The sequence below is a fragment of the Scyliorhinus torazame genome, chromosome 10 (assembly GCF_047496885.1).
Source record: "Scyliorhinus torazame isolate Kashiwa2021f chromosome 10, sScyTor2.1, whole genome shotgun sequence".
In the NCBI taxonomy this organism is placed as follows: domain Eukaryota; kingdom Metazoa; phylum Chordata; class Chondrichthyes; order Carcharhiniformes; family Scyliorhinidae; genus Scyliorhinus; species Scyliorhinus torazame.
The window spans coordinates 263867944-263890278 of NC_092716.1; the positions used below are offsets into that span (position 1 = coordinate 263867944).

At 63.2% G+C, this 22335-nt stretch overlaps 1 protein-coding gene across 3 annotated transcripts in view; it reads right to left on the minus strand.

The window, feature by feature from the left end:
• The window catches only part of LOC140384761 (SH3 and multiple ankyrin repeat domains protein 2-like), a 1513496-nt gene that overhangs the window by 1460901 nt on the left and 30260 nt on the right, over window positions 1-22335 (minus strand). The gene's annotated exons all lie outside the window — the stretch shown is intronic.

Consider the following 22335-nt stretch of genomic DNA (forward strand, 5'->3'; position numbering starts at 1 on the left):
GCGGGACCGCGGCGTGCCGCATCCGGGGGCGGCCGACCCCGGGGGGGGGGGGGAACTCCGCTGTGCCCTGGTCAGCGATCGGGGCCTACAGATTGGCGGGCCGGCCTCTCGGGCTGGGGGCCTCTTCCCCGTCGGCCCCTGTAGCCCTGCGTCATGTTGCACGGAGCCGGCGAGGAGAAGGGAGCCACTGCGCATGCGCAGCCCCGCGGTGCACATCTGATGTCGGGGATCGGCAGCTGGAGTGGCGTGGGTCCCTGTAGGGGTAAGAATCGCTGATCCTGAGACCACGTTGACTCCGTCGAGAAACGCTGCGGGTTTCACGATGGTGTCAGCACTTACCCTCAGGATCAGAGATTCCCACCCAGTATGTTGCAGCTCCCTCTCATTCACTGAAAAGTCTGAAGTCACGTAAACCATCCTGGGCTGGATTCCCCGTTGCCTGACGGCGATATCGTAATTGGCAATTGGGCAGAGAATCGACACTGATGCCCAAATTGGGGCCGGCGCCAGTTTGAAACCGGTCAGCCATGCTCTGCCCCCACGGAAATGGCATAATCACGTCACACAACACACGCCGCATGTCACACGCCGCACGTCACACGCCGCACGTCACACGCCGCACGTCACACGTCACACGTCACACGCCGCACGTCACACGCGCACGTCACACGTCACACGCCGCACGCCGCACGTCACACGCCGCAAACCGCACGTCACACGCCACACGCCGCACGTCACACGCTGCACGCCGCACGTCACACGTCACACGCCGCACGTCACATGTCACACGGCGCACGTCACACGCCGCACGTCACACGCCGCACGCCGCACGTCACACGCCGCACGTCACACGTCACACGTCACACGCCGCACGTCACACGCCGCACACCGCACGTCACACGTCACACGTCACACGCCGCAAACCGCACGTCACACGCCACACGCCGCAAACCGCACGTCACACGCCGCACGTCACACGCCGCACGTCACACGTCACACGTCACACGTCACACGTCACACGTCGCACGCCGCACGTCACACGTCACACGTCACACGTCACACGTCACACGCCGCAAACCGCACGTCACACGCCGCAAACCGCACGTCACACGTCACACGTCACACGTCACACGTCGCACGCCGCACGTCACACGCCACACGCCTCACGTCACACGCCACACGCCGCAAACCGCACGTCACACGCCGCAAACCGCACGTCACACGTCACACGCCGCACGTCACATGCCGCACGTCACACACCGCACGTCACACGCCGCAAACCGCACGTCACACGCCACACACCGCACGTCACACGCTGCACGCCGCACGTCACACGTCACACATCACACGTCACACGCTGCACGCCGCACGTCACACGTCACACGCCGCACGTCACACGTCACACGCCGCACGTCACACATCGCACGTCACACGCCGCAAACCGCACGTCACACGCCACACACCGCACGTCACACGCTGCACGCCGCACGTCACACGTCACACATCACACGTCACACGCTGCACGCCGCACGTCACACGTCACACGCCGCACGTCACACGTCACACGCCGCACGTCACACATCGCACGTCACACGCCGCAAACCGCACGTCACACGCTGCACGCCGCACGTCACACGTCACATGTCACACGTCACACGCCGCAAACCGCACGTCACACGTCACACGCCGCACGTCACACGGCGCACGTCACACGCCGCACGTCACACGGCGCACGTCACACGCCGCACGCCGCACGTCACACGTCACACGCCGCACGTCACACGGCGCACGTCACACGCCGCACGTCACACACCGCACGTCACACGCCGCAAACCGCACGTCACACGCCACACGCCGCACGTTACCCGCTGCACGCCGCACGTCACACACCGCACGTCACACGCCGCACGTCACACGCCGCACGTCAGACGCCGCACGTCACACACCACACGTCACACGCCGCACGTTACCCGCTGCACGCCGCACGTCACACGCCGCACGTCATACGTCACACGCCGCACGTCACACGGCGCACGTCACACGGCGCACGTCACACGTCATACGTCACACGCCGCACGTCACACGTCATACGTCACACGCCGCATGTCACACGCCGCACATCACACGCCGCACGTCATACGTCACACGCCGCACGTCACACGTCATACGTCACACGCCGCACGTCACACGCCGCACTCCACACGTCACACGCCGCACGTTACCCGCTGCACGCCGCACGTCATACGTCACACGCCACACGTCACACGTCGCACGTCACACGCCGCACGTCACACGCCACACGTCACACGCCGCACATCACATGCCACACGTCACACGCCGCACGTCACACGCCGCAAACCGCACGTCACACGCCGCAAACCGCACGTCACACGCCACACACCGCACGTCACACGCTGCACGCCGCACGTCACACGTCACACATCACACGTCACACGCTGCACGCCGCACGTCACACGTCACACGCCGCACGTCACACGTCACACGCCGCACGTCACACATCGCACGTCACACGCCGCAAACCGCACGTCACACGCTGCACGCCGCACGTCACACGTCACACGTCACACGTCACACGCCGCAAACCGCACGTCACACGTCACACGCCGCACGTCACACGGCGCACGTCACACGCCGCACGTCACACGCCGCACGTCACACGCCGCACGCCGCACGTCACACGCCGCACGCCGCACGTCACACGCCGCACGTCACACGTCACACGCCGCACGCCGCACGTCACACGCCGCACGTCACACACCGCACGTCACACGCCGCAAACCGCACGTCACACGCCACACGCCGCACGTTACCCGCTGCACGCCGCACGTCACACACCACACGTCACACGCCGCACGTCACACGCCGCACGTCACACGCCGCACGTCAGACGCCGCACGTCACACACCACACGTCACACGCCGCACGTTACCCGCTGCACGCCGCACGTCACACGCCGCACGTCATACGTCACACGCCGCACGTCACACGGCGCACGTCACACGGCGCACGTCACACGTCATACGTCACACGCCGCACGTCACACGTCATACGTCACACGCCGCACGTCACACGCCGCACTCCACACGTCACACGCCGCACGTTACCCGCTGCACGCCGCACGTCATACGTCACACGCCGCACGTCACACGTCGCACGTCACACGCCGCACGTCACACGCCACACGTCACACGCCGCACATCACATGCCACACGTCACACGCCGCACGTCACACGCCGCACGCCGCACTCCACACGTCACACGTCACACCACACGTCACACGCCACACGTCACACGCCGGACATCACATGCCAAATGTCACACGCCGCACATCACATGCCACACGTCACACACCGCACGTCACACGCCGCACGCCGCACTCCACACGTCACACGTCACACGCCGCACATCACATGCCACACGTCACACACCGCACGTCACACGCCGCACGCCGCACTCCACACGTCACACGTCACACCACACGTCACACGCCACACGTCACACGCCGCACATCACATGCCAAATGTCACACGCCGCACATCACATGCCACACGTCACACACCGCACGTCACACGCCGCACGCCGCACTCCACACGTCACACGTCACACACCGCACGTCACACGCCACACGTCACACGCCGCACATCACATGCCACATGTCACACGCCGCACATCACATGCCACACGTCACACGCCGCAGCAACGGTATTGACACATCATCGGCCGGCCCTTCCACAATGCTCCGCCCCCGATGGACCGGGTTCCCGCATGGCGCGGGACATGTGGTCCCAGCCATGCGGGAACCCGGCGTGGCAGCTGCGGACTGTGTCCAGCGCCGCCACCGGGGGAGCTTCCGCGAGGGCTAGGGGGAATGGTGGCCAGGGGGTGGCTTGTGGGGTCGCAGATGGCAGGTCGGGTCCGAGCATGGCTGATGGCATGTTGTACGGCTCGACCGCTGCAGGTGGTCAACCGTGTGAATGCACGGCCAGGGACCCACCCATTCTCTGGCCGTTGTTTCGGCGTGGGAGCCGGGCGTTTCACCAGCGTTGCTGCCCCTCACCAGTCCCGGAATTGGTGAGGAGTTGGCGCTGGTATTCCCATCGTAAACCTCCTGCAAATTGTCTGTTCGAGCCAGCACTCAGCTGCTGAATCAGAGAATCTCGCCCTCTCTCTCGGAAATACAAAATGTGTATTGAACAAGTGGATTAATAAGGACAGGAGGAGGCCATTCAGCCCCTCTGGCCTGCTCCATTACTAAATTACATTGTTGATCTCTACCTTAATTCCATTTACACAGCCAATCTTCTCAGTACCAGATCCTTTCAGATTCCTGCCTAGCAAAGATTATTCGTTCTCAGTCTTGAAATAGCCATTTGGTGCATCACCTTCTTCCCTCCCAAGCACTGACTGTAGTACTGACAGTAGCCAGCGCTCCCGGTGGAGCTACTATGACTGTTGAGCTGCTGGCCACTGATTGGCCGTCAACGCCGCAAAGTGGGATGGTATCTCCCTGAGGGATGGAAGTCTCCCCTCCATTCTGTGGGGGGTCAAGGGGGTTAGTGCATCACTGAGATTCCCCCCCAAAGTCCATTGGAAGGCCCACCCCTCCCCACAATGTAAACCCTGCCCCCCTCTCACTCCCGCTGACAAGTATGGGCATTATACTGAACTTTCACTCACCCTTCGCTAACATCTGTTGCCTCAGCCAAAAGTATTTAAAGCAGCAGCTGTTACAAGTGTCAGAGGCGTCCTCAAAAAACAAATGCACTTCAAAGGGCTTCAAATCCCTTGACAGCCTTTTCATTTTCATTTCAATTTCACGCAGCAATTTTTGCTGTTCAAAAGAGGAAGTGAAACTACTTAGCTGCTTTTGATGTGGTGAGAAGATGCCAATCATAGCATGAGTGTTTGTGAACATTGTGGTAAGGGCAGCACGGGAGCAGAGTGGTTAGCACTGTTGCTTCACAGCGCCAGGGTCCCGGGCTCGATTCCCAGCTTGGGTCACTGTCTGTGCGGAGTCTGCATGTTCTCCCCGTGTCTACTTGCGTTTCCTCCGGGTGCTCCAGTTTCCTCACACAAGTCCCAAAAGACGTGCTGTTAGGTAATCTGAACATTCTGAATTCTCCCTCTGTGTACCCGAACTGGCGCCGGAATGTGGCGACTAGGGGATTTTCACAGTAACTTCATTGCAGTGTTAATCTAAGCCAATTTGTGACAAGAAAGATTATTTAAAAAGCATCAAAGCAGGGTATTCGAAATGCATTCAAGCATGAAGGGAAAGATAGATAAACAATCTGCCAAGCATCTGTCTCTCGAGTATTAAACTGTCAATCGCTGGCTAATGAAATGTATTGCTGTCTGAAATTGAATGGAATTAATTGAATAAACAGGCCACAAATCAATTGTATTCTTAATTGTATTGCCAGTGGGTATTAACTGGGGATTTCCTAGTTATACTCCTATACATAGGAGCAGCTGGGTGGCCCTGGAGATGGAGCATGGGGTCCATCAGTGTATCTCACACCTTCCATGACCGGGGGACTCTACATGGGCCTGGGGTTCATAGTCAGCATCCCCCCCTCCCCCCACTGCTCTCCCCACAACCTGCCCCTGGTACCGTGAAGCAACAGTGATAACCACTGACCACTGAGCTACCAAGCCATCAATGGGAGAATAGGGATGGGAATCCCGCTGGAACAGCAGGCGGGCCCTCACCGGTTTTCCTGCCCAAAACAAAACGTAACTCGGAGTTCTCCAGCCATTGCGATTCCCTTTTCCCACTGACAGCGTGTCCCCACACACGGCTCTCCCCCACAGCGTGTCCTCACACACGGCTATCCCGGCAACAGCGTGTCCCCACACACGGCTCTCCCGGCGACAGCGTGTCCCCACACACGGCTCTCCCAGCAACAGCGTGTCCCCACACACGGCTCTCCCCCACAGCGTGTCCTCACACACGGCTCTCCCAGCAACAGCGTGTCCTCACACACGGCTATCCCGGCAACAGCGTGTCCCCACACACGGCTCTCCCCCACAGCGTGTCCTCACACACGGCTCTCCCAGCGACAGCGTGTCCTCACACACGGCTATCCCGGCAACAGCGTGTCCCCACACACGGCTCTCCCCCACAGCGTGTCCTCACACACGGCTCTCCCAGCGACAGCGTGTCCCCACACACGGCTCTCCCCCACAGCGTGTCCTCACACACGGCTCTCCCCCACAGCGTGTCCTCACACACGGCTATCCCGGCAACAGCGTGTCCCCACACACGGCTCTCCCCCACAGCGTGTCCTCACACACGGCTCTCCCAGCGACAGCGTGTCCCCACACACGGCTCTCCCCCACAGCGTGTCCTCACACACGGCTCTCCGCCACAGCGTGTCCTCACACACGGCTCTCCCGGCAACAGCGTGTCCTCACACACGGCTCTCCCCCACAGCGTGTCCTCACACACGGCTATCCCGGCAACAGCGTGTCCCCACACACGGCTCTCCCCCACAGCGTGTCCTCACACACGGCTCTCCCAGCGACAGCGTGTCCTCACACACGGCTCTCCCGGCAACAGCGTGTCCCCACACACGGCTCTCCCCCACAGCGTGTCCTCACACACGGCTCTCCCCCACAGCGTGTCCTCACACACGGCTATCCCGGCAACAGCGTGTCCCCACACACGGCTCTCCCAGCGACAGCGTGTCCCCACACATGGCTCTCCCCCACAGCGTGTCCTCACACACGGCTCTCCGCCACAGCGTGTCCTCACACACGGCTATCCCGGCAACAGCGTGTCCTCACACACGGCTCTCCCAGCGACAGCGTGTCCCCACACACGGCTATCCCGGCAACAGCGTGTCCTCACACACGGCTCTCCCAGCGACAGCGTGTCCTCACACACGGCTCTACGCCACAGCGTGTCCTCACACACGGCTATCCCGGCAACAGCGTGTCCTCACACACGGCTCTCCCAGCGACAGCGTGTCCTCACACACGGCTCTCCCGGCGACAACGTGTCCCCACACACGGCTCTCCCGGCGACAGCGTGTCCCCACACACGGCTTTCCCGGCAACAGCGTGTCCCCACACACGGCTCTCCCGGCGACAGCGTGTCCCCACACACGGCTTTCCCAGCGACAGCGTGTTCCCACACACGGCTCTCCCAGCAACAGCGTGTCCCCACACACGGCTCTCCCGGCGACAGCGTGTCCCCACACACGGCTCTCCCAGCAACAGCGTGTTCCCACACACGGCTCTCCCGGCAACAGCGTGTCCCCACACACGGCTCTCCCGGCGACAGCGTGTCCCCACACACGGCTTTCCCAGCGACAGCGTGTCCCCACACACGGCTCTCCCGGCGACAGCGTGTCCCCACACACGGCTCTCCCGGCGACAGCGTGTCCCCACACACGGCTCTCCCGGCGACAGCGTGTCCCCACACACGGCTCTCCCGGCGACAGCGTGTCCTCACACACGGCTTTCCCGGCAACAGCGTGTCCCCACACACGGCTCTCCCGGCGACAGCGTGTCCCCACACACGGCTCTCCTGGCGACAGCGTGTCCCCACACACGGCTCTCCCAGCGACAGCGTGTTCCCACACACGGCTCTCCCGGCGACATCGTGTCCCCACACACGGCTCTCCCAGCGACAGCGTGTTCCCACACACGGCTCTCCCAGCGACAGCGTGTTCCCACACACGGCTTTCCCGGCAACAGCGTGTTCCCACACACGGCTCTCCCGGCAACAGCGTGTCCCCACACACGGCTCTCCCAGCGACAGCGTGTCCCCACACACGGCTCTCCCGGCAACAGCGTGTCCCCACACACGGCTCTCCCGGCGACAGCGTGTCCTCACACACGGCTCTCCCGGCGACAGCGTGTCCCCACACACGGCTCTCCCAGCGACAGCGTGTCCCCACACACGGCTCTCCCCCACAGCGTGTTCCCACACACGGCTCTCCCAGCGACAGCGTGTTCCCACACACGGCTTTCCCGGCAACAGCGTGTTCCCACACACGGCTCTCCCGGCGACAGCGTGTCCCCACACACGGCTCTCCCAGCGACAGCGTGTTCCCACACACGGCTCTCCCGGCGACAGCGTGTCCCCACACACGGCTCTCCCAGCGACAGCGTGTCCCCACACACGGCTCTCCCCCACAGCGTGTTCCCACACACGGCTCTCCCAGCGACAGCGTGTTCCCACACACGGCTCTCCCGGCGACAGCGTGTCCCCACACACGGCTTTCCCGGCAACAGCCTGTTCCCACACACGGCTTTCCCGGCAACTGCGTGTTCCCACACACGGCTCTCCCAGCGACAGCGTGTCCTCACACACGGCTCTCCCCCACAGCGTGTTCCCACACACGGCTCTCCCAGCGACAGCGTGTTCCCACACACGGCTCTCCCGGCGACAGCGTGTCCCCACACACGGCTTTCCCGGCAACAGCGTGTTCCCACACACGGCTCTCCCAGCGACAGCGTGTTCCCACACACGGCTCTCCCAGCGACAGCGTGTTCCCACACACGGCTCTCCCGGCGACAGCGTGTCCTCACACACGGCTCTCCCAGCGACAGCGTGTTCCCACACACGGCTCTCCCGGCGACAGCGTGTCCCCACACACGGCTTTCCCGGCAACAGCGTGTTCCCACACACGGCTCTCCCAGCGACAGCGTGTTCCCACACACGGCTCTCCCAGCGACAGCGTGTTCCCACACACGGCTCTCCCGGCGACAGCGTGTCCCCACACACGGCTTTCCCGGCGACAGCGTGTTCCCACACACGGCTCTCCCAGCGACAGCGTGTCCCCACACACGGCTTTCCCAGCGACAGCGTGTCCCCACACACGGCTTTCCCGGCGACAGCGTGTTCCCACACACGGCTCTTCCAGCGACAGCGTGTCCCCACACACGGCTTTCCCAGCGACAGCGTCTCCTCACACACGGCTTTCCCAGCGACAGCGTGTCCCCACACACGGCTTTCCCGGCGACAGCGTGTTCCCACACACGGCTCTCCCAGCGACAGCGTGTCCCCACACACGGCTCTCCCAGCGACAGCGTGTCCCCACACACGGCTCTCCCGGCGACAGCGTGTCCTCACACACGGCTCTCCCCCACAGCGTGTCCTCACACACGGCTTTCCCGGCGACAGCGTGTCCCCACACACGGCTCTCCCGGCGACAGCGTGTCCCCACACACGGCTCTCCCGGCGACAGCGTGTCCCCACACACGGCTCTCCCAGCGACAGCGTGTCCCCACACACGGCTTTCCCAGCGACAGCGTGTCCCCACACATGGCTCTCCCGGCGACAGCGTGTCCTCACACAAGGCTCTCCCCCACAGCGTGTCCCCACACACGGCTTTCCCGGCAACAGCGTGTCCCCACACACAGCTCTCCCAGCAACAGCGTGTCCCCACACACGGCTTTCCCGGCGACAGCGTGTCCCCACACACGGCTCTCCCGGCGACAGCGTGTCCCCACACACAGCTCTCCCGGCGACAGCGTGTCCCCACACACGGCTTTCCCGGCGACAGCGTGTCCCCACACACGGCTTTCCCGGCGACAGCGTGTCCCCACACACGGCTCTCCGCCACAGCGTGTCCTCACACACGGCTCTCCCGGCAACAGCGTGTCCTCACACACGGCTCTCCCCCACAGCGTGTCCTCACACACGGCTATCCCGGCAACAGCGTGTCCCCACACACGGCTCTCCCCCACAGCGTGTCCTCACACACGGCTCTCCCAGCGACAGCGTGTCCTCACACACGGCTCTCCCGGCAACAGCGTGTCCCCACACACGGCTCTCCCCCACAGCGTGTCCTCACACACGGCTCTCCCCCACAGCGTGTCCTCACACACGGCTATCCCGGCAACAGCGTGTCCCCACACACGGCTCTCCCAGCGACAGCGTGTCCCCACACACGGCTCTCCCCCACAGCGTGTCCTCACACACGGCTCTCCGCCACAGCGTGTCCTCACACACGGCTATCCCGGCAACAGCGTGTCCTCACACACGGCTCTCCCAGCGACAGCGTGTCCCCACACACGGCTATCCCGGCAACAGCGTGTCCTCACACACGGCTCTCCCAGCGACAGCGTGTCCTCACACACGGCTCTACGCCACAGCGTGTCCTCACACACGGCTATCCCGGCAACAGCGTGTCCTCACACACGGCTCTCCCAGCGACAGCGTGTCCTCACACACGGCTCTCCCGGCGACAACGTGTCCCCACACACGGCTCTCCCGGCGACAGCGTGTCCCCACACACGGCTTTCCCGGCAACAGCGTGTCCCCACACACGGCTCTCCCGGCGACAGCGTGTCCCCACACACGGCTTTCCCAGCGACAGCGTGTTCCCACACACGGCTCTCCCGGCAACAGCGTGTCCCCACACACGGCTCTCCCGGCGACAGCGTGTCCCCACACACGGCTCTCCCAGCGACAGCGTGTTCCCACACACGGCTCTCCCGGCAACAGCGTGTCCCCACACACGGCTCTCCCGGCGACAGCGTGTCCCCACACACGGCTTTCCCAGCGACAGCGTGTCCCCACACACGGCTCTCCCGGCGACAGCGTGTCCCCACACACGGCTCTCCCGGCGACAGCGTGTCCCCACACACGGCTCTCCCGGCGACAGCGTGTCCCCACACACGGCTCTCCCGGCGACAGCGTGTCCTCACACACGGCTTTCCCGGCAACAGCGTGTCCCCACACACGGCTCTCCCGGCGACAGCGTGTCCCCACACACGGCTCTCCTGGCGACAGCGTGTCCCCACACACGGCTCTCCCAGCGACAGCGTGTTCCCACACACGGCTCTCCCGGCGACATCGTGTCCCCACACACGGCTCTCCCAGCGACAGCGTGTTCCCACACACGGCTCTCCCAGCGACAGCGTGTTCCCACACACGGCTTTCCCGGCAACAGCGTGTTCCCACACACGGCTCTCCCGGCAACAGCGTGTCCCCACACACGGCTCTCCCAGCGACAGCGTGTCCCCACACACGGCTCTCCCGGCAACAGCGTGTCCCCACACACGGCTCTCCCGGCGACAGCGTGTCCTCACACACGGCTCTCCCGGCGACAGCGTGTCCCCACACACGGCTCTCCCAGCGACAGCGTGTCCCCACACACGGCTCTCCCCCACAGCGTGTTCCCACACACGGCTCTCCCAGCGACAGCGTGTTCCCACACACGGCTTTCCCGGCAACAGCGTGTTCCCACACACGGCTCTCCCGGCGACAGCGTGTCCCCACACACGGCTCTCCCAGCGACAGCGTGTTCCCACACACGGCTCTCCCGGCGACAGCGTGTCCCCACACACGGCTCTCCCAGCGACAGCGTGTCCCCACACACGGCTCTCCCCCACAGCGTGTTCCCACACACGGCTCTCCCAGCGACAGCGTGTTCCCACACACGGCTCTCCCGGCGACAGCGTGTCCCCACACACGGCTTTCCCGGCAACAGCCTGTTCCCACACACGGCTTTCCCGGCAACAGCGTGTTCCCACACACGGCTCTCCCAGCGACAGCGTGTCCTCACACACGGCTCTCCCCCACAGTTTGTTCCCACACACGGCTCTCCCAGCGACAGCGTGTTCCCACACACGGCTCTCCCGGCGACAGCGTGTCCCCACACACGGCTTTCCCGGCAACAGCGTGTTCCCACACACGGCTCTCCCAGCGACAGCGTGTTCCCACACACGGCTCTCCCAGCGACAGCGTGTTCCCACACACGGCTCTCCCGGCGACAGCGTGTCCTCACACACGGCTCTCCCAGCGACAGCGTGTTCCCACACACGGCTCTCCCGGCGACAGCGTGTCCCCACACACGGCTTTCCCGGCAACAGCGTGTTCCCACACACGGCTCTCCCAGCGACAGCGTGTTCCCACACACGGCTCTCCCAGCGACAGCGTGTTCCCACACACGGCTCTCCCGGCGACAGCGTGTCCCCACACACGACTTTCCCGGCGACAGCGTGTTCCCACACACGGCTCTCCCAGCGACAGCGTGTCCCCACACACGGCTTTCCCAGCGACAGCGTGTCCCCACACACGGCTTTCCCGGCGACAGCGTGTTCCCACACACGGCTCTTCCAGCGACAGCGTGTCCCCACACACGGCTTTCCCAGCGACAGCGTCTCCTCACACACGGCTTTCCCAGCGACAGCGTGTCCCCACACACGGCTTTCCCGGCGACAGCGTGTTCCCACACACGGCTCTCCCAGCGACAGCGTGTCCCCACACACGGCTCTCCCAGCGACAGCGTGTCCCCACACACGGCTCTCCCGGCGACAGCGTGTCCTCACACACGGCTCTCCCCCACAGCGTGTCCTCACACACGGCTTTCCCGGCGACAGCGTGTCCCCACACACGGCTCTCCCGGCGACAGCGTGTCCCCACACACGGCTCTCCCGGCGACAGCGTGTCCCCACACACGGCTCTCCCAGCGACAGCGTGTCCCCACACACGGCTTTCCCAGCGACAGCGTGTCCCCACACATGGCTCTCCCGGCGACAGCGTGTCCTCACACAAGGCTCTCCCCCACAGCGTGTCCCCACACACGGCTTTCCCGGCAACAGCGTGTCCCCACACACGGCTCTCCCAGCGACAGCGTGTCCCCACACACGGCTTTCCCGGCGACAGCGTGTCCCCACACACGGCTCTCCCGGCGACAGCGTGTCCCCACACACGGCTCTCCCGGCGACAGCGTGTCCCCACACACGGCTTTCCCGGCGACAGCGTGTCCCCACACACGGCTTTCCCGGCGACAGCGTGTCCCCACACACGGCTTTCCCGGCGACAGCGTGTCCCCACACACGGCTCTCCCGTCGACAGCGTGTCTCCACACACGGCTCTCCCAGCGACAGCGTGTCCCCACACACGGCTCTCCCGGCGACAGCGTGTCCCCACACACGGCTCTCCCAGCGACAGCGTGTCCCCACACACGGCTCTCCCAGCGACAGCGTCTTCCCACACACGGCTCTCCCAGCGACAGCGTGTCCCCACACACGGCATTCCCGGCGACAGCGTGTCCCCACACACGGGTTTCCCAGCGACAGCGTGTCCCCACACACGGCTCTCCCAGCGACAGCGTCTTCCCACACACGGCTCTCCCAGCGACAGCGTGTCCCCACACACGGCATTCCCGGCGACAGCGTGTCCCCACACACGGCTCTCCCCCACAGCGTGTCCTCACACACGGCTCTCCGCCACAGCGTGTCCTCACACACGGCTATCCCGGCAACAGCGTGTCCTCACACACGGCTCTCCCAGCGACAGCGTGTCCCCACACACGGCTATCCCGGCAACAGCGTGTCCTCACACACGGCTCTCCCAGCGACAGCGTGTCCTCACACACGGCTCTACGCCACAGCGTGTCCTCACACACGGCTATCCCGGCAACAGCGTGTCCTCACACACGGCTCTCCCAGCGACAGCGTGTCCTCACACACGGCTCTCCCGGCGACAACGTGTCCCCACACACGGCTCTCCCGGCGACAGCGTGTCCCCACACACGGCTTTCCCGGCAACAGCGTGTCCCCACACACGGCTCTCCCGGCGACAGCGTGTCCCCACACACGGCTTTCCCAGCGACAGCGTGTTCCCACACACGGCTCTCCCAGCAACAGCGTGTCCCCACACACGGCTCTCCCGGCGACAGCGTGTCCCCACACACGGCTCTCCCAGCAACAGCGTGTTCCCACACACGGCTCTCCCGGCAACAGCGTGTCCCCACACACGGCTCTCCCGGCGACAGCGTGTCCCCACACACGGCTTTCCCAGCGACAGCGTGTCCCCACACACGGCTCTCCCGGCGACAGCGTGTCCCCACACACGGCTCTCCCGGCGACAGCGTGTCCCCACACACGGCTCTCCCGGCGACAGCGTGTCCCCACACACGGCTCTCCCGGCGACAGCGTGTCCTCACACACGGCTTTCCCGGCAACAGCGTGTCCCCACACACGGCTCTCCCGGCGACAGCGTGTCCCCACACACGGCTCTCCTGGCGACAGCGTGTCCCCACACACGGCTCTCCCAGCGACAGCGTGTTCCCACACACGGCTCTCCCGGCGACATCGTGTCCCCACACACGGCTCTCCCAGCGACAGCGTGTTCCCACACACGGCTCTCCCAGCGACAGCGTGTTCCCACACACGGCTTTCCCGGCAACAGCGTGTTCCCACACACGGCTCTCCCGGCAACAGCGTGTCCCCACACACGGCTCTCCCAGCGACAGCGTGTCCCCACACACGGCTCTCCCGGCAACAGCGTGTCCCCACACACGGCTCTCCCGGCGACAGCGTGTCCTCACACACGGCTCTCCCGGTGACAGCGTGTCCCCACACACGGCTCTCCCAGCGACAGCGTGTCCCCACACACGGCTCTCCCCCACAGCGTGTTCCCACACACGGCTCTCCCAGCGACAGCGTGTTCCCACACACGGCTTTCCCGGCAACAGCGTGTTCCCACACACGGCTCTCCCGGCGACAGCGTGTCCCCACACACGGCTCTCCCAGCGACAGCGTGTTCCCACACACGGCTCTCCCGGCGACAGCGTGTCCCCACACACGGCTCTCCCAGCGACAGCGTGTCCCCACACACGGCTCTCCCCCACAGCGTGTTCCCACACACGGCTCTCCCAGCGACAGCGTGTTCCCACACACGGCTCTCCCGGCGACAGCGTGTCCCCACACACGGCTTTCCCGGCAACAGCCTGTTCCCACACACGGCTTTCCCGGCAACTGCGTGTTCCCACACACGGCTCTCCCAGCGACAGCGTGTCCTCACACACGGCTCTCCCCCACAGCGTGTTCCCACACACGGCTCTCCCAGCGACAGCGTGTTCCCACACACGGCTCTCCCGGCGACAGCGTGTCCCCACACACGGCTTTCCCGGCAACAGCGTGTTCCCACACACGGCTCTCCCAGCGACAGCGTGTTCCCACACACGGCTCTCCCAGCGACAGCGTGTTCCCACACACGGCTCTCCCGGCGACAGCGTGTCCTCACACACGGCTCTCCCAGCGACAGCGTGTTCCCACACACGGCTCTCCCGGCGACAGCGTGTCCCCACACACGGCTTTCCCGGCAACAGCGTGTTCCCACACACGGCTCTCCCAGCGACAGCGTGTTCCCACACACGGCTCTCCCAGCGACAGCGTGTTCCCACACACGGCTCTCCCGGCGACAGCGTGTCCCCACACACGGCTTTCCCGGCGACAGCGTGTTCCCACACACGGCTCTCCCAGCGACAGCGTGTCCCCACACACGGCTTTCCCAGCGACAGCGTGTCCCCACACACGGCTTTCCCGGCGACAGCGTGTTCCCACACACGGCTCTTCCAGCGACAGCGTGTCCCCACACACGGCTTTCCCAGCGACAGCGTCTCCTCACACACGGCTTTCCCAGCGACAGCGTGTCCCCACACACGGCTTTCCCGGCGACAGCGTGTTCCCACACACGGCTCTCCCAGCGACAGCGTGTCCCCACACACGGCTCTCCCAGCGACAGCGTGTCCCCACACACGGCTCTCCCGGCGACAGCGTGTCCTCACACACGGCTCTCCCCCACAGCGTGTCCTCACACACGGCTTTCCCGGCGACAGCGTGTCCCCACACACGGCTCTCCCGGCGACAGCGTGTCCCCACACACGGCTCTCCCGGCGACAGCGTGTCCCCACACACGGCTCTCCCAGCGACAGCGTGTCCCCACACACGGCTTTCCCAGCGACAGCGTGTCCCCACACATGGCTCTCCCGGCGACAGCGTGTCCTCACACAAGGCTCTCCCCCACAGCGTGTCCCCACACACGGCTTTCCCGGCAACAGCGTGTCCCCACACACGGCTCTCCCAGCAACAGCGTGTCCCCACATACGGCTTTCCCGGCGACAGCGTGTCCCCACACACGGCTCTCCCGGCGACAGCGTGTCCCCACACACGGCTCTCCCGGCGACAGCGTGTCCCCACACACGGCTTTCCCGGCGACAGCGTGTCCCCACACACGGCTTTCCCGGCGACAGCGTGTCCCCACACACGGCTCTCCGCCACAGCGTGTCCTCACACACGGCTCTCCCGGCAACAGCGTGTCCTCACACACGGCTCTCCCCCACAGCGTGTCCTCACACACGGCTATCCCGGCAACAGCGTGTCCCCACACACGGCTCTCCCCCACAGCGTGTCCTCACACACGGCTCTCCCAGCGACAGCGTGTCCTCACACACGGCTCTCCCGGCAACAGCGTGTCCCCACACACGGCTCTCCCCCACAGCGTGTCCTCACACACGGCTCTCCCCCACAGCGTGTCCTCACACACGGCTATCCCGGCAACAGCGTGTCCCCACACACGGCTCTCCCAGCGACAGCGTGTCCCCACACACGGCTCTCCCCCACAGCGTGTCCTCACACACGGCTCTCCGCCACAGCGTGTCCTCACACACGGCTATCCCGGCAACAGCGTGTCCTCACACACGGCTCTCCCAGCGACAGCGTGTCCCCACACACGGCTATCCCGGCAACAGCGTGTCCTCACACACGGCTCTCCCAGCGACAGCGTGTCCTCACACACGGCTCTACGCCACAGCGTGTCCTCACACACGGCTATCCCGGCAACAGCGTGTCCTCACACACGGCTCTCCCAGCGACAGCGTGTCCTCACACACGGCTCTCCCGGCGACAACGTGTCCCCACACACGGCTCTCCCGGCGACAGCGTGTCCCCACACACGGCTTTCCCGGCAACAGCGTGTCCCCACACACGGCTCTCCCGGCGACAGCGTGTCCCCACACACGGCTTTCCCAGCGACAGCGTGTTCCCACACACGGCTCTCCCGGCAACAGCGTGTCCCCACACACGGCTCTCCCGGCGACAGCGTGTCCCCACACACGGCTCTCCCAGCGACAGCGTGTTCCCACACACGGCTCTCCCGGCAACAGCGTGTCCCCACACACGGCTCTCCCGGCGACAGCGTGTCCCCACACACGGCATTCCCAGCGACAGCGTGTCCCCACACACGGCTCTCCCGGCGACAGCGTGTCCCCACACACGGCTCTCCCGGCGACAGCGTGTCCCCACACACGGCTCTCCCGGCGACAGCGTGTCCCCACACACGGCTCTCCCGGCGACAGCGTGTCCTCACACACGGCTTTCCCGGCAACAGCGTGTCCCCACACACGGCTCTCCCGGCGACAGCGTGTCCCCACACACGGCTCTCCTGGCGACAGCGTGTCCCCACACACGGCTCTCCCAGCGACAGCGTGTTCCCACACACGGCTCTCCCGGCGACATCGTGTCCCCACACACGGCTCTCCCAGCGACAGCGTGTTCCCACACACGGCTCTCCCAGCGACAGCGTGTTCCCACACACGGCTTTCCCGGCAACAGCGTGTTCCCACACACGGCTCTCCCGGCAACAGCGTGTCCCCACACACGGCTCTCCCAGCGACAGCGTGTCCCCACACACGGCTCTCCCGGCAACAGCGTGTCCCCACACACGGCTCTCCCGGCGACAGCGTGTCCTCACACACGGCTCTCCCGGCGACAGCGTGTCCCCACACACGGCTCTCCCAGCGACAGCGTGTCCCCACACACGGCTCTCCCCCACAGCGTGTTCCCACACACGGCTCTCCCAGCGACAGCGTGTTCCCACACACGGCTTTCCCGGCAACAGCGTGTTCCCACACACGGCTCTCCCGGCGACAGCGTGTCCCCACACACGGCTCTCCCAGCGACAGCGTGTTCCCACACACGGCTCTCCCGGCGACAGCGTGTCCCCACACACGGCTCTCCCAGCGACAGCGTGTCCCCACACACGGCTCTCCCCCACAGCGTGTTCCCACACACGGCTCTCCCAGCGACAGCGTGTTCCCACACACGGCTCTCCCGGCGACAGCGTGTCCCCACACACGGCTTTCCCGGCAACAGCCTGTTCCCACACACGGCTTTCCCGGCAACAGCGTGTTCCCACACACGGCTCTCCCAGCGACAGCGTGTCCTCACACACGGCTCTCCCCCACAGTTTGTTCCCACACACGGCTCTCCCAGCGACAGCGTGTTCCCACACACGGCTCTCCCGGCGACAGCGTGTCCCCACACACGGCTTTCCCGGCAACAGCGTGTTCCCACACACGGCTCTCCCAGCGACAGCGTGTTCCCACACACGGCTCTCCCAGCGACAGCGTGTTCCCACACACGGCTCTCCCGGCGACAGCGTGTCCTCACACACGGCTCTCCCAGCGACAGCGTGTTCCCACACACGGCTCTCCCGGCGACAGCGTGTCCCCACACACGGCTTTCCCGGCAACAGCGTGTTCCCACACACGGCTCTCCCAGCGACAGCGTGTTCCCACACACGGCTCTCCCAGCGACAGCGTGTTCCCACACACGGCTCTCCCGGCGACAGCGTGTCCCCACACACGACTTTCCCGGCGACAGCGTGTTCCCACACACGGCTCTCCCAGCGACAGCGTGTCCCCACACACGGCTTTCCCAGCGACAGCGTGTCCCCACACACGGCTTTCCCGGCGACAGCGTGTTCCCACACACGGCTCTTCCAGCGACAGCGTGTCCCCACACACGGCTTTCCCAGCGACAGCGTCTCCTCACACACGGCTTTCCCAGCGACAGCGTGTCCCCACACACGGCTTTCCCGGCGACAGCGTGTTCCCACACACGGCTCTCCCAGCGACAGCGTGTCCCCACACACGGCTCTCCCAGCGACAGCGTGTCCCCACACACGGCTCTCCCGGCGACAGCGTGTCCTCACACACGGCTCTCCCCCACAGCGTGTCCTCACACACGGCTTTCCCGGCGACAGCGTGTCCCCACACACGGCTCTCCCGGCGACAGCGTGTCCCCACACACGGCTCTCCCGGCGACAGCGTGTCCCCACACACGGCTCTCCCAGCGACAGCGTGTCCCCACACACGGCTTTCCCAGCGACAGCGTGTCCCCACACATGGCTCTCCCGGCGACAGCGTGTCCTCACACAAGGCTCTCCCCCACAGCGTGTCCCCACACACGGCTTTCCCGGCAACAGCGTGTCCCCACACACGGCTCTCCCAGCGACAGCGTGTCCCCACACACGGCTTTCCCGGCGACAGCGTGTCCCCACACACGGCTCTCCCGGCGACAGCGTGTCCCCACACACGGCTCTCCCGGCGACAGCGTGTCCCCACACACGGCTTTCCCGGCGACAGCGTGTCCCCACACACGGCTTTCCCGGCGACAGCGTGTCCCCACACACGGCTTTCCCGGCGACAGCGTGTCCCCACACACGGCTTTCCCGGCGACAGCGTGTCCCCACACACGGCTCTCCCGTCGACAGCGTGTCTCCACACACGGCTCTCCCAGCGACAGCGTATCCCCACACACGGCTCTCCCGGCGACAGCGTGTCCCCACACACGGCTCTCCCGTCGACAGCGTGTCTCCACACACGGCTCTCCCAGCGACAGCGTGTCCCCACACACGGCTCTCCCAGCGACAGCGTGTCCCCACACACGGCTCTCCCAGCGACAGCGTCTTCCCACACACGGCTCTCCCAGCGACAGCGTGTCCCCACACACGGCATTCCCGGCGACAGCGTGTCCCCACACACGGGTTTCCCAGGACAGCGAGTTTGATTCTCCAATCCCGCTGCAGTGAGTGGCTGACCGTTAAATTCTCCATTCTCGCTGGCAGCGGAAACGAGCCAGACCCACAACGGAGACCCCGCCCAGCTTCTCACAATCTTCATTTATAAAGTGTCTTAAAACAAAGAACAAAGAAAAGTACAGCACAGGAACAGGCCCTTCGGCCCTCCAAGCCCGTGCCGACCATGCTGCCCGACTAAACTACAATCTTCTACACTTCCTGGGTCCGTATCCCTCTATTCCCATCCTATTCATGTATTTGTCAAGATGCCCCTTAAATGTCACTATCGTCCCTGCTTCCACCACCTCCTCCGGTAGCGAGTTCCAGGCACCCACGACCCTCTGTGTAAAAAACTTGCCTCGTACATCTCCTCTAAACCTTGCCCCTCTCACCTTAAACCTATGCCCCCTAGTAATTGACCCCTCTACCCTGGGAAAAAGCCTCTGACTATCCACTCTGTCTATGCCCCTCATAATTTTGTAGACCTCTATCAGGTCGCCCCTCAACCTCCGTTGTTCCAGTGAGAACAAACCAAGTTTATTCAACCTCTCCTCATAGCTAATGCCCTCCATACCAGGCAACATCCTGATAAATCTCTTCTGCACCCTCTCTAAAGCCTCCACATCCTTCTGATAGTGTGGCGACCAGAAGTGAATACTATACTCCAAGTGTGGCCAAACTAAGAACGCGAAATGCGGAATATTTGGCTAATGGTAAAGTTCTTGGAAGTGTGGGTGAGCAGAGGGATCTAGGTGTCCATGTACATAGATCCCTGAAAGTTGCCACCCAGGTTGATAGGGTTGTGAAGAAGGCCTATGGAGTGTTGGCCTTTATTGGTAGAGGGATTGAGTTCCGGAGTCATGAGGTCATGTTGCAGCTGTACAGAACTCTGGTACGGCCGCATTTGGAGTATTGCGTACAGTTCTGGTCACCGCATTATAGGAAGGACGTGGAAGCTTTGGAGCGGGTGCAGAGGAGATTTACCAGGATGTTGCCTGGTATGGAGGGAAAATCTTATGAGGAAAGGCTGATGGACTTGAGGTTGTTTTCGTTAGAGAGAAGAAGGTTAAGAGGAGACTTAATAGAGGCATACAAAATGATCAGGGGGTTAGATAGGGTGGACAGTGAGAGCCTTCTCCTGCGGATGGAAATGGCTAGCACGAGGGGACATAGCTTTAAACTGAGGGGTAATAGATATAGGACAGAGGTCAGAGGTAGGTTCTTTACGCAAAGAGTGGTGAGGCTGTGGAATGCCCTACCTGCTACAGTAGTGAACTCGCCAACATTGAGGGCATTTAAAAGTTTATTGGATAAACATATGGATGATAATGGCATAGTGTAGGTTAGATGGCTTTTGTTTCGGTGCAACATCGTGGGCCGAAGGGCCTGTACTGCGCTGTATTGTTCTATGTTCTATGTTCTATGCTCTAAGGTTCGATACAGCTGCAACACGACTTGCCAATTCTTATACTCAATGCTCCGGCCAATGAAGGCAAGCATGCCGCATGCCTTCTTGACTACCTTCTCCACCTGTGTTGCCCCTTTCAGTGACCTGTGGACCTGTACTCCTAGATCTCTCCGCCCAAGTCTCCAAACAATCTAAATCCTGCTGTATCCTCAGACAGTCCTCATCGCTATCCGCAATTCCACCAACCTTTGTGTCGTCTGCAAACTTACTAATCAGACCAGTTACATTTTCCCCCAAATCATTGATATGAAATGAAAATCGCTTATTGTCACAAGTTGGCTTCAAATGAAGTTACTGTGAAAAGCTGGTACGGGAATCAAACCGTGCTGCTAGCCTGCCTTGGTCTGCTTTAAAAGCCAGCAATTTAGCCGAGTGTGCTAAACCAACCCCTACATATATGAACAGCAAAGGTCCCAGCACTGATCCCTGTGGAACACCACTGGTCACAGCCCTCCAATTAGAAAAGCATCCCTCCATTGCTACTCTCTGCTTCCTATGGCCTAGCCAGTTCTGTATCCACCTTGCCAGCTCACCCCTGATCCCGTGTGACTTCACCTTTTGTACTAGTCTACCATGAGGGACCTTGTCAAAGGCCTTACTGAAGTCCATATAGAAAACATCTACTGCCCTACCTGCATCAATCATCTTAGTGACCTCCTCGAAAAACTCTATCAAGTTAGTGAGACACGACCTCCCCTTCACAAAACCGTGCTGCCTCTCACTAATACGTCCATTTGCTTCCAAATGGGAGTAGATCCTGTCTCGAAGAATTCTCTCCAGTAATTTCCCTACCACTGATGTAAGGCTCACCGGCCTGTAGTTCCCGGGATTATCCTTGCTACCCTTCTTAAACAGAGGAACAACATTGGCTATTCTCCAGTCCTCTGGGACATCCCCTGAAGACAGCGAGGATCCAAAGATTTCTGTCAAGGCCTTGGCCGAATCCACAACCTCACTGCCACGCAACATCCCCATTTCTTCATGCCAAATGCACACATACAAAGCCAACCTGAGGGAGACAGGTGGGACACATTCACTCATGGCTTTCAGAAGGAAATTGTATAAAATGTGAAGGAATAGGTTTCCTGGGTTATGAGAAAGTGGGACTCGCTAAATTCCCAAATACCAGAATGGGCTCAATGACCCAAATAGCTTCCTCTGTGCTGTAAATGTCGCACAGTCCCAAAGGACCATAGGCCGCTTTCCCTTCTGAGGGGGCTGGTGGTGATTTAAC